At 40.7% G+C, this 12,786-nt stretch overlaps 1 protein-coding gene across 9 annotated transcripts in view; it reads left to right on the forward strand.

Annotated features, from left to right (window-relative positions):
* The first annotated feature begins 2,757 nt into the window (after positions 1-2,757).
* PDS5B (PDS5 cohesin associated factor B) overlaps positions 2,758-12,786 on the forward strand; it is a 186,688-nt gene continuing 176,659 nt past the window's right edge. For 5 of the 9 annotated variants that reach the window (XM_081814810.1, XM_081814813.1, XM_081814811.1 and 2 more), the window contains exon 1: positions 2,764-2,884. The gene's annotated coding sequence lies outside the window, so the exon portion shown is untranslated. Of the gene's footprint in view, positions 2,885-12,786 lie in introns of all 9 variants that reach the window. The other 4 variants (XM_081814806.1, XM_081814809.1, XM_081814808.1 and 1 more) reach the window with 4 other exon arrangements.

A 12,786-nucleotide genomic window follows, 5' to 3' on the forward strand; every position in this document is an offset into this window, starting at 1 on the left:
GCAAAAATAGAACAATATTTAAGGGGTGCCTGGCTGGCTTATTTGGTAGAACATGTGACTCTCGATCTTGGGGTTGTGATTTTGAGCCCCACATTGGGGGTAGAATTTACTTTAAAGAAACAAAGATAAAGAAGGTCACAGAATGGGCACAGTGCTTAATACAGGGAATTAATCATGGAGGAGGAATTCTAGACACCAGGAACTGAGTTTTGGATGAGGGTGAAGGAGAAGAGCCTTTATGCTATTTTTCCATGATGGCTGCTTCATGAATAAGGGTCTGACTTCGGAGTTTTGGAGAAGATGGCTTCAGTCCATCACCTGATTGCCTAATGCCTAAACATCACAAAGTTAATTTCTACTTGGCTTAGTCTCTGCTAATAGATACAAATGGGCTAGCAGGTTACCCTTTTCAAGTAACATAACTGCATTTCAACATGTTTTCTGGAGATCCAATGCCTTAACCCAAAGAATTAGTCTAGTGGGAATTTCAGCACTGTTGTAGGCTGGCAGGGGTCATGTTTGCAGCTTGACTGGCCTTTGGGATATACTTCAAATTACACAGAATAAATAACAGCCTATATCTAGGTAGGGCCTAGTCTCCTCATTTACTAACTAGTTGTCTAGCATGCTGATATCTGATACAAATCTTACTGCTTTTAGAATGAAATGATAAATGTGAAAGTAAAATGATATTCTGATCAGACATGGCCTTTCAGAAATTCTCTTCTGTTTTTTTTTCTTTTGACATACTCACACAGTTTCTTATAGCTCAGCATACTTCCACTGCATTTTGAAAGTGATTCTGACTTGCATTATTTTTGCTATTCATATATTTCAATAAATATAATTGCCAACACTAAGTACTATATTTCTAGAGGAGTACATTCATACAACATTCTATTTTCTTTTTAACCTGGAAATTATTTTCTTTCAAATAGCATTAACTGAAATCCTAGACCCTCGAGAGACAATTTTTCAGCATACATCTGCTGACATACTTCCTACCACATCCTGCAAGATTCAGATGTCCCCCAGATGGGTAGGGTGGATAGTCAAGACTATATGATTTCTGGCTTCAGGTGTAGAATAACAAAGATTTCAGAAACCATGCTCTAGTGTAGTGAAGCTAGTGTAGTGTAGCAGTGTAGTAGAGAACTATTCAAAATGTACTGGAGCAATGTAGGTGTTTTTAGGGTTGTTCATATTAACTATGTGCATTAATGATGTCTTCCAACTTCCTAATCCCCTCAACCTCAGCTTTATACCCTTCCAAAAGAAAACAAAAGGTCCAGATAACCCAAATACAAGTAATGTGGTAGGCAGAATAATAGCCCCCAAAGATATCCCTGTCCTATTCCTCGGAACCTGTGAATATGTTAGTTTGTATGGCAAAGGGGAATTAAGGTTGTAGGTTGTTTTAAGTCACCGACTTTGTAATAATTTGTTTCAGCAGCAGTAGAAAACTAGTACAGCTGGTGACTGGATTTGCGGTTCTTTATAATCAAAGATAATTCTCCTAACCAAGTCTGTATAAAATCAGCATTTTTTACATCATTCCCACATAATTCCTCTTTCTCCAAGTAGGCAGCAGTCACAGCTAATTTTTGAATGGTTTATGTTCTTAACGATCTTAAATTATGCCACATCCAATTATATTTCTCCTGATATATTACAACTTGGTTATATATTGGACTTTATTAGATCTGTCTTAAGTTCACAGCAAAATTTAGAGGAAGGTACAGAGATTTACTACATACAATTTGTCCCCACACTTGGTTATTTTTTAAAGCCTAGAACACAGAAGTTTATTTTTGTTTGAAGGCCAATTTCAGATTCCAGTTTTCTTAAATAATGTTGCTTTAAATGAAGGTTTATATACTGATTTCTGTAAATCCACTTGCTGTTGTATAAGACATAGTTTCTTTTGTTAGAAACTAATCTTCTTTGAGGCCTTAACGATTTTTCCCTCTCTCTGTCCTAATAGTAATTGCCAGATCAACTCTTAATACACTCCCCCAAAGCTGCAGGAGGGAGGAGCGTCACCACCTGGGGGGTAAAGGGGTTAGAAACCTAACTCCTGGAAGGCGTCTTCGCGGTATTCAGATTTTTTCTCCCTCCAATAAGGACAACCGTGATAACAAATGAGTGAAATGCTTTGTTACAGGTTGAATCACTGTGTCCGCCTCCCCACCTCGCGCTGAAACAATTCCTCAGAATGGGAAAGCTGTGGATTAAGTAGAGACCTAGTACACACAGCGTAGAAGAAACTATTTTATGATATTTTGAGATGACTAGGTAAGAGTTACCAAATAAAGTGCAAGTAGTTAATACCAATTTCATTTACAGGGCACGACATTAGTATTCAATTTCAGTGTCTTAAAAAATACCCAACTTCTATCTCCAAAGTTAGATAGAGATAGGTAACAATTTATGTGGTTTTCGGCAAAAGTCAAGGAAGCCGCAGAGGCAGAGAAAGCATTGACAGCTGCGAGTCTCGCTGCCACTGCGGCCACGGCGGCGGCGTGCCGGTGTGGCTGTGTGCGCGCGCGATGGGGCGGGGCAGAGTTGGGCGCGCGCGCGGGGACGGGGCGGGGACAGGGCGGGGCGAGCCCAGCGGGCCGGCGGGCGCGCGCCCAGGACTGTCTGGTCGGCAGGGGGCGCTGCGCACCCACGCCGCGCACTGCCTGCCCCCGGGTGCTGTCCGCGGCGGTTCGATTGGAGCAGCCGCCGAAGAGCGCTTGGCGCCATTTTGAAGCGGAGAGGAGGAGGAACGGCCGGGCTGGCTGCGGAAGGGGAGGGGGGGGAGGAGGCGATTGGATGCAGCGGCGGCGGCGGATCCCGGAGAGCAGCGGAGTGAGAGGAGTAGCGAGTCGGACACCCGGAGGTAGGAAACAATTCAGTTAACGGAAAGAAAATGTCTCTCTTCTCTGGTCGCCGTGCTCCATTTTTCAGCGCCCGCCACCGCGGCTGTGTCTGTGGCGGGGCTCAAGCGCCGCCCGCCTGCCAGCCGAGACTCGCCTCCCGGCATTGGGGGCTGCAGCCGCCGGCTGCCTGGTGGCGGCCCGGGCCGAAAGTAGTGGGGCGCGGGCCGGGGGCGTGGGCCGGGCTGCGCGGTGGGGGTGGGGAGGGCCCCGCGGCCGGCGCGCTCCCTCCACGCCGCGGGCTCAGTCGCAGCCTCGGGAAATTAAACTTGCCGCCCTGGCCCCAGCTGGGGCGCCCGCGGCGGCGGCGGGCGGCGGGCGGCGGGCGGTGACCTTGCGCGCGGGCGAGGGTCCGCGCCCCGCAGCCCGGCCGCCCGCGCCCCGCCGCTGCCGCCCCTCCCCCCGCGTCCCGGCCGGCCGGCGGCTGTTTCCCGGGCGGCAGGCGGGCGGCGCGGTGCTCCTGTTGAATCCTCCCGCTGGCGGGTTTTCCCCCTTCCGGGCGAGGGGTGGGGAGCGCGGGTCGGGGCTGCACCCCGGGCGGCGTGCGGGCCTCGGGCGCCCTCGCTCCTCCGCCGGGTCCCCGCGTGCCTCGCCCGCGCCGCCCAGCCTTTGCTCCGGGCGAGGAAACGGGCTGCTAGAGTGACATTTTTACACTGTTACTTGCCAATCGCCGGAGATAAAGCGCGCTAACCGCGCTCTCGGAGCTGGTGCTGGGGGAACCTGAGGACCTAGTGGAGGAAGAGCTCAGCACTGGCTGAAGGGACTCCTCCCGGGCTACGACTGGGCTCTGGCTTTCCTTTAGGAAGCCTCGGAGTTGGAATGACAATGAAAATGGTGTGCAGTTGTAAATAGTTGACATTTTTGCACCAGTTATCTTAGTGACACTTGAAAAGTTTTCGGTCAGAAGGAAAACCTTGTACGTTGTTGCTGCTGCTGTTGTTGTTTTTTGGTACATATGTTCAAGCTACGCCAAGCAGAGGTACAGTTATTTGAGGGAATGAATCTGAACCCTGAAATGCAGCGCCTCGCCTTCAGACTTGCCATGTTACTGCCTACCTTCCCGGAGAGCGTGTAAACTCAGGGAAGGGTTTGAAAGAGCAGTTCCCTACTCTCTCAACACATGTTTTAAGAATCCTCACTAACCCAATAAAAGGGAACCCTTTATTTTGCTTTGAATAATAGGCTATGAACTCTCTTTTTATACATTTATTATGTGATGGATGGGCAGTGCTATCCTGAACGACCCTACCTTTAGAGTTTCGGAGACTTTGGATACAGCCTTTAATTTCGAAGGCTGGTCAGCGGACTCGAGTGAGTTGGGAGTCTTCTACTGTCTTCCTAATGAACTTTAAAAATTCAAGTGTGATTATATATGAGGTGAGCTGTAAATAAATTACAATTATTTAAAACTTGAATGGATATACAGTCATTGTCCGCAACTAACACATGTAGATAAAGTTCCAAGATAGAGCATTTTCTGTATTAACTCACTTAAGTAAAAAAGTTAAAAATACAAAAGTGTGGTATTAAGCAAAATAAAGGCTAAAAGGACACTTCTTATCTATGCAGTACATTTGTCAGAGATGTTAGCATTTTTAGGGACAGTAAGATGAGCGTTCCTATGGTGCATGCAGGTCAGTTTGTGGAACAATTAATCTTGTATCACTTGGTGATAGCAGAAAACCTAATTAAAATTTATAGTGGTAAATATGTAGGTGAAAGTTTCAACGTAGGATGTCTTATGTTAAGATAGATTTATTCTCAAAAACTTAACTGTAAAAAACACGTCTTCAATCAGAACATTACTCTCTGGAAATAAATTTACAAATACATATAGAAAAGGTGCACTTTAGACATTCTTTGATTACCGAAGTAGCTGAAGTAGTGCCTTTTTTTTTTTTTTTTAACGGTTTAAAAAACTATTTTTCCGGGTGGGTGTTACTTCAAGGTGTGAATATTTTAATTGACAAGTAAAGTTTGAATTGGTTTTTTTTTTTTAAGAACTTCTGTGCCCTTTCTTATTTTCTCCTTTTTTTTGAGATTGATTCTCCTTGTATTAGCTTTATTTTCACAGCAGCTTTAGTTTTCTTACCGTTGCTTTTAATCCTGTCGAGTTATGTCTGTCTTTTCCCTCACTTTTTCCAGGAATTACAGGAGATAATGTGAGGATAGTGATTCTTGTCACGAGATGTCATGTAATGTTACTAAGCTTATTTGACAGGTAGTCTGAGTTGGCTGTTGGATAAAAGTTGCTTTATTTTTAAATTTATTTAAAAATTGTTCTGCAGTTTTAACGGATCAAAGAATAACATTTTGAGGACTTGGCTTTATCAATAATTTGTTAAGCCTAAAGTAAAGTGATACCCTGTATTAGACCGGACCCTGATGAAGAATGAAATGATAGAATATACCCAAAACTTAGTGAGGAGGGGACTGTTTTGGGAAGTGTTTTTTTTTTTTTCCCCCCTGCTTTTCCCTCATGAATTAGGATTGTCCTTTGGCTTCCTTATTGCTACTTTTTTTTTTTTTTTGATTATGTGTGCCTACAATTAACAGGAGAACTCAACTGTGATTTGGCTTGGATGACAAGTACTGTAAATAAGTTAGAAAAGAATAAATTGATGTTTCCTTTGTCAGTGTTAGCTGTAAGGAAACTAAAAGATGGTCATCACTCACCATATGCATGAGGAATTAGGTTCAGGTTGTAATTTAATTGATTTATCCAAAGTCACAGTCCTCTTCATATGGTGGAATTGGGGTAATTCTCAGTTTCTGTGGAAGCTTAGAATCTTCTATTGTCTGTATTATTTAATTCAGGACTTAAGTAATATTTAAAATTACTGCCAGATAGCGTATTATCCTTCATTACTTTCACCCCTCTTCTTTTCATTCATTCAGTCAAGAATAAAGTTTCAAGGTTAACCATCTGTTTTAGAGTCTGGTTTTAATAATTTTTATCCAGAATTCAGTCCCCTTAAGTTGTCTTAGAAGATAACCTCTTGCATGTCTTTCTCTTCTGGAGCTGCTTGATCTTTCATTGTGCAGTGATACTCGACATGGCATTTATTTATTTTTCCCGAAACTTGTAAGCCAGAGTAATTTTGAGGTTAGTATTAAACTTTACTTTGTTATAAGATGTATGTATGTGTATGAGTGTGTATTTTTTTTTTTCACTTTTAAACTCAGTTTGCTGAACAAATCATTTGTCATTTCCAATTCAAATACATATTTGGAGAAAATTGTGTTTAGTTTGAGTATTCCTGTTTGGAAATGTTAAAAATTCCAAAAATACTTAGTTTAAAAATAAGCCCAGTAATTTCTCTGAGAATGTATTTACTTTTTAAGCGTATTTAAGAAGCTGCCAAATGGTTTGCAGTTCTGACTCCTTTGTGTGTAGAAGTCAGCTCTTCCTCACATTATAATGGTATCAACCTGATTATAACCATTTTTCCCAATATGTGGAAAAGGTTTTTAGCTTTTTCTCACTAATTAGTTCAAAAATAGGGTAAGTTTGCTGCCTTGAGACTGTAATTGTTTTAGTTGGCAGGGGCGATCATGCACAGTGAGAAAATTATGAAGATTAAACTCAGATGAGCAAAATTTAGTTGTTTAAATCTTAAAGCCATTAATCTAAGATATCTTAAAAGTCCATAAGAATTATTGTGTTCTAATGATTAGAAATTAATAAGAAGCAGTAATTAGAAGTACTTGGCTTAGTTGTAAAACTTAAAAGTGGCTAAGGGGATTGGAGGAAGACTGATTAAAGCAGGAAGCATCTTTAAAGGGCCATGACCTGGAAGTACTTCTCTAACCTGCCTCTCCCTTTGACACAGAACGCACTAACCTGATTTCGGTAAAATGAACAAATATTAAGCTCGCATATACATCTAGTACCAGAAATGATGCAAAAAAAAGGACTGAGATCTTGCCTTATAGAAGTTTAGAGTAGTGGTTGGCCACCTGCACCAAGGTGGTGAGAGTTGAGAAAACCAGACAGTAAGATCCCTGCTGTTAAGTGATTCTGCAAGGGGCAAGTCTTCGTCCTCTTCAGTAATAATTGAGATTGCTCTTCTTTATGTGGGAGAATGGAATTAGCCAAGACTAAATATAAAACTGTGAGAGGAGAAGGAGAGGATATTATAACCATAAGCGTTGTCTTTCTAGGAGAGGACGGTTAGGGGCCTGATAGGAAACGAGAGTTTAAGGTTCCCTGGGCAGTGTAGGGATTCTTTTTCTCATTTTTCATCTCAGAGGTGATTTTAGAGTGAAGAGATTTTAAAGAAAAATCCCAGCTATAGATCCAAAATATATCCTCTACTAGCTGAAATTCCCATCAGGCAATTTTAGTCAGCCTTTAGATACTGAGATGGGGGAGGGGGAGTGTGTGGACAGTTGATGGTGAGAGTAGTGGTTAAGGTTGTAGGGATTAGAGGAGTTTGTATGTTTTAAGTTAAAAGTTGTACATGTAGGGGTGCCTGGGTGGTTTAGTTGGTTAAGTGGTTCTGCTCAGGTCATGATCCTGGGGTCCTGGGATCGAGCCCCGCATTGGGCTCCTTGCTGGACAGGGAGCCTGCTTCTCCCTCTCCTTTTTCCCCTCCCCCAACTCATGTTTTTTTTCCCTCTCTCTCTCAAGTAAATAAGATTTTTTAAAAAAAATAAAAGTTGCACATGTATATGATAAAAAACCTTCTGGTGGTACAGAAAAGTAAAAATAAAAGCTATTTTTCCTGTTCCCCCCAAAAGTAATCCACTGTTAACAATTTCCAGAAAGTCTACTTTTCAAAAAATTTATACAAATAGTATTATATTATACTGTTTACCTTTTTTTTTAAACTGCAGTTTACTTTTTGCCTAATTGTTACAGAGCTGTTTTCATATTGGCATATATAGATTAACATAATTAAAATGATTAGAATATTTTATTATATGGATGTATAATAATTTTTTTGTTCTGACTCCTTTTGAGTGATATTTAGGTTGTAACAATTTACACTAACCGGTGGTATATGAGTATGCATGTTACATGTTCACTAACATTGGACTTCATTAAACTTTATGCTTTTTGCCAATTTGATATGTGAAATTTTTATCTTGTTTTGGGTTTGCATTTCTTTGATTATGAGTAAGGGTAAACTTTTTTTTTTGTACGATTATTGGGCAGAGGTTATTTGTAGCATATACTTTAGATTAAGTGGCTTAATTTACTTGACTCCTCCTCCCCCTTCCTGCATCTGAAATGAACTGAGAAGGGTGCAGCTTTTAAAGAGAATGATATTTTAGAGACTGTGACACCTTGAGGGATGCATTGCTTTGAATGGAGAGACTACAGTCCTAGACTTTGAACTACCAAGGGCAACATTGTAGGTATTGATAGCCCTTAACTTGGTGTTAAAAAGATATATAAAGGCAGGAAGGGAGATTTGAGAGTCAGGGCAAATAAATTTTGTATAGGGTCAGCTCTGTCTTCTACTGTCTGCTTCTCTTGTCTCACTACTCCCCCTTCCCACTCTCAACTGTCATTTCATTTTTATTTATACTGTCATTTGGTTTGCTCCTCTTCCCTGGCTGGGATGGCAGCCTTGACCTTGTCATTTCAGTAGTTCCTCCAGAGATGAGGGACACTTAGTTTTAATTATAAGGGAAACTGATTTTGCTTCAAACCAATCAGAGAGAGAGGATGTTATTTCTAACATCCTTTACATCTATTTTCTGATCTTTAGCAGTACCTCTCTATAGTTGATATTCTACTAGAGTGTCAGAGGCTGAACTGTATAGAAATCTGGGGATGTTGACATGACTATATGGGTTTTGTTCCTATTTAATCCCTACATAACTACCCTCAACTGCAGCTTCACTTTTTTTTTTTTTTTTTAATGAACTGAAATTTTTCCTTGTAGCCTTGGGAGGTGATTGGTTTAAAGGGCTCTTGCCCATCACCCGGATCCCCTCCCTCGCCCCCCCACACAAATGATAACTATGTAGAGGTGATGTTAATTAACTTGACTGTGGCGATCTTTTCACAGTGCATATGTATAGTATCAAAATATTAGGTTATATACTTTAAATATATACGATTTTTGTATGTCGAAGATACCTCAGGAAAACTGTAAACAAAATAAAAGTTCTTGTCTGTCTTCAGTTATCGTATACACTAGTTAACATCAGATAGCTCGCCCTTTTTCATCATTACCTCGAGTCTTGGCCAGTGGTTCTCAAATGTAGGGGTTTGAGACACCCCCCCCAAAACCTCACACCAGGACATTATTTAGCAATGTCTGGAGACATTTTGGATGTCGTAACTGGGGGGAGTGGGGACAGTGGTGCTACTGGCATCTAGCGGGTAGAGGTCAGGAATGTTGCTAAACATCCTACATTGTGTGGAGGCAGCCCTCCACAATAATTTTTGGCCCAATATGTCGATAGTGCCAAGGTTGAGAAACCCTGGTCTAGGTAGAACTAGTCCAGGAAGACTGTAATTCACCCCAGCTCAGCCAAATTAGGCCTGCCTACCAACTTTGATAGTAGCAGTCAAGCTATTTCATGTGTATTTCATGTAGTCTTATGCTCAAAGTGGCAGGCTTTGAAATTTAAGTCTTGAGTACCTTTTTATTTTCTTGGTCTCTTTGGTAACTTTCTTTTTAGCTTTTGGTCTTCTCCCTTACCTTTATGATGTAATCTAATTGGGTCAAGGCATTTTTTTTTTTAAACTTTTTTTTTTTTTAATTTGACACAGAGACCGCAACAGAGGGAACACAAGCAGGGGGAGTGGGAGAGGGAGAAGCGGGCTTCCCGTGGAGCAGGGAGCCCGATGCGGGGCTCTATCCCAGGAGCCTGGGATCATGACCTGAGCCGAAGGCAGACACTTGAGGACTGAGCCACCCAGGCGCCCCGGGTCAAGGCATTTCTGACTTGAGCAGCGGTAGGAGCATATGTAGGCATTTGAGGTAATGCTTGATGAGTGAAGCCCTTTCTAAGGAAGGCAAAAGAGCTTGATTGAGCATATAGACTTAGAGTGAAGACTGCTTAGGTTTTTATTCTGTTTCCATCACCAGTTAGTTCTGTCACCATGGGCAAATTACCTAATCTTTCTAAGCCTCAGTTTCTTAATTTGTAAAATGGGGATAATAGCAGATATCTCACATTTAAAAACAGCTTAATTCAGTTATAGTTCACATGTAATACAATTCACTCATTGAAGTGTACAGTTGGGTCGCCTGGGTAGTCGGTTAAGCATCTGCCTTCAGCTCAGGTCATGTGATCCCAGGGTCCTGGGATTGAGCCCCGCATCGGGCTCCCTGCTCAGTGGGGAGCCTTCTCCCTCTCCCCTGCTTGTGCTTGCACGGGCGCATGCGCACGAGCTCGCTCTCTCTGTCAAAGTGTACAATTGTTTTCTAGTACATTCACAGGTTTATGCAACCATCACCACAATCTGATTTTAGAACGTTTTTATCTCCCATAAAGGAGATAGCTGTCACTTCCTATCACCGCTTATCTCATTGGTTTTCTGGGATAAGCCAGACCAGATGCTTACTCTGGTACCAGGTTGGTAAGTACTCAACAAAAAACTATTAAAAGTTGGTGCAGGGATACTGTATTTGTTGCAAAAGTCCACGCACATCACTTTAGAGAGGGCAAAGATGGATCATTGTTTGTTAAATGGATATTTACATGCTATATTATGCAAGAAATTTGTGCTCAAATAAAAAGATGAAAGATATTTTGTCAATTATGAGATGTATTCAAGTAGGAAGAAAGACTAGTAGTATAAAATACCAGTTATAAAATAATTTACGACAAGGCAGAATAAAGCGTTTTCAGAAAGGTATAAACAAAATATCTGAAAATTTGGAATTTCTCACATTTAAATTGGGATATCTCACATTTAAAAACAGTCTGCTTCTCCCTCTACCCTTCCCCCCCTGCTCGTGATATCTCTGTCTCTCTCATACTCTCTCTTTCTCAAATAAATTCTTTAAAAAAAGGGAATTAGATAAAAGGAGATTGATTAATCATGTTAGGCTGAGAGCAAGGGAACCATGAAAAACTTCTTGAAAGAGGGACTATTTTGGCCAGGTCTTAGATGGTAAAATAGGAGACTTTGACTCCTATGAAGAACACTTGAAGCATGCTGTGCTTTTTGAGGTATTGGTGTTATCATCATCATCATCATCATTTTTTGCTGCCTCATGCTGTTGCCAAATGATTGCCTCTGGTAGCTACACCCCTGGTCTTTTTTTGATGTTTCTAATCTGTTGTGAATTTGGGAAATTATCTAGATTATTAAATCAGATTTTAATGAGCGCTTGGTGTCTGTGAGAAAACGATACGTGTGTGTGGCCTTATGGTGTCTCTTTGAATTAATTGCTTTTTTAGTTTATTTTCTGGTTTAATTGGGTTTATAGACTAAATAATGCCTAGATAAGTTAGGCTGATATAAATGTTTTCTTCTCCAAGGTTTCTAACAACTGGTATCCCTGACCACTCTCCTAAATTTCCTGTCGTCCTTTTCTAGTGTAGTATCATATGGGACACAATACCTCCAGTACAACATGTTAAAAACTGAGCTGCCTTCCTCTACCCTTTAACATCCTGTGTTGGTTAATAACACAGATATCTTTTTTTTTTTTTTAATAAGTTGTAAGGGTTGACTAGATTTGTTATCAATTCAGAAACATGGGAGTCTTCTTGATACCTCCTTCTTCTTTACTTCTCCTATCAAATGAGTTACCAAATCCTGTTGATTCTGATACAGCATTTTCAAAGTTTTTTTTTTAATAAATACTGTATGCACATTCATACTTCAAAAGTGAATCAGCAAAAAGAGGAAAAAAGATACACAATCAGAAGTTTCTCATCCATACCTCTTCCCATCTGCCGAGTTCCCAAATTCCTATCCCAAGTTTACTAATGTTATTGATTTCTTATATATCCTTTTGGGGATTTAAAAAGTACAGCCATATGCAAATACGTTTATCTCTTCTCTCCTCTCATGTTTTACATCAGTGTTGGAAAACTGCTTTGCCCTTTTTTCACTTAACAACATACACTGGAGATCTTAACTTACTAGTGTATAAAGTGCTAGTGCTCACTCACTCACTCTCTCTACTTCTACCCCACTTGACAACTGCAGAGTGTTCATTTTTCTTATGAACCACAGTTTAACTGGTAGTTTAAAATACGAGTTATCATTGTACAGTAATTTAAAAGAAGGCAGAATAAAGTTTTTTCTTATGAAGCCCACTGATGGGCTTTATAAGCTAGATTGTTTCCAGGTTTTACTGTTAGAAAAATTCTGCATTGAGCAACATTGTACATATATCATTTTGTACTTATGCAGGTGTGTCTGTAGGATAAATTCCTAGAAGTGGAATTGCTGGGTCAAAGAATCTAACAGGTATAATTTTGATAGATACTGTTAAATTGTGTTTCATAGAGGTAGTAACAGTAATGTGTATGTGAGAATACTTGTTCCCCTATACTCTTGCCAACAGAGTATATAATCAAACTTTTTGGATTCTTGCCAATATGATAGGTGAAAAATGGTATCTCAGTGTAGTTTTAGTTCATGTTTCTCTTACATGTGAAGCTGAGTGTCTTTTCATATGGTTAAGAGCCATCTTATTTTTTTTTTCCTGTGAACTGTCTGATATTAATCTTTGCCCATTTTTCTGTCCATTTCTTAAATTTCTCTTTAGTCCATGTGCCATTGGTTGGTTTACTAAAAGTAACCATGACTTGCTTGTTTGCCTGCATTGCCTTCTGTCTCCCTGCTTCCACCTTCATTCTCTTCTAGGCTATCTCTTATACTCTTAATGGAGTGATATTTATAATCACAAATTTGAATTTGCCATTTCCTTGCTTAAAA

The sequence above is a fragment of the Leptonychotes weddellii genome, chromosome 3, assembly GCF_054177405.1.
Source record: "Leptonychotes weddellii isolate Sample4059 chromosome 3, ASM5417740v2, whole genome shotgun sequence".
Taxonomy (NCBI): Eukaryota; Metazoa; Chordata; class Mammalia; order Carnivora; family Phocidae; genus Leptonychotes; species Leptonychotes weddellii.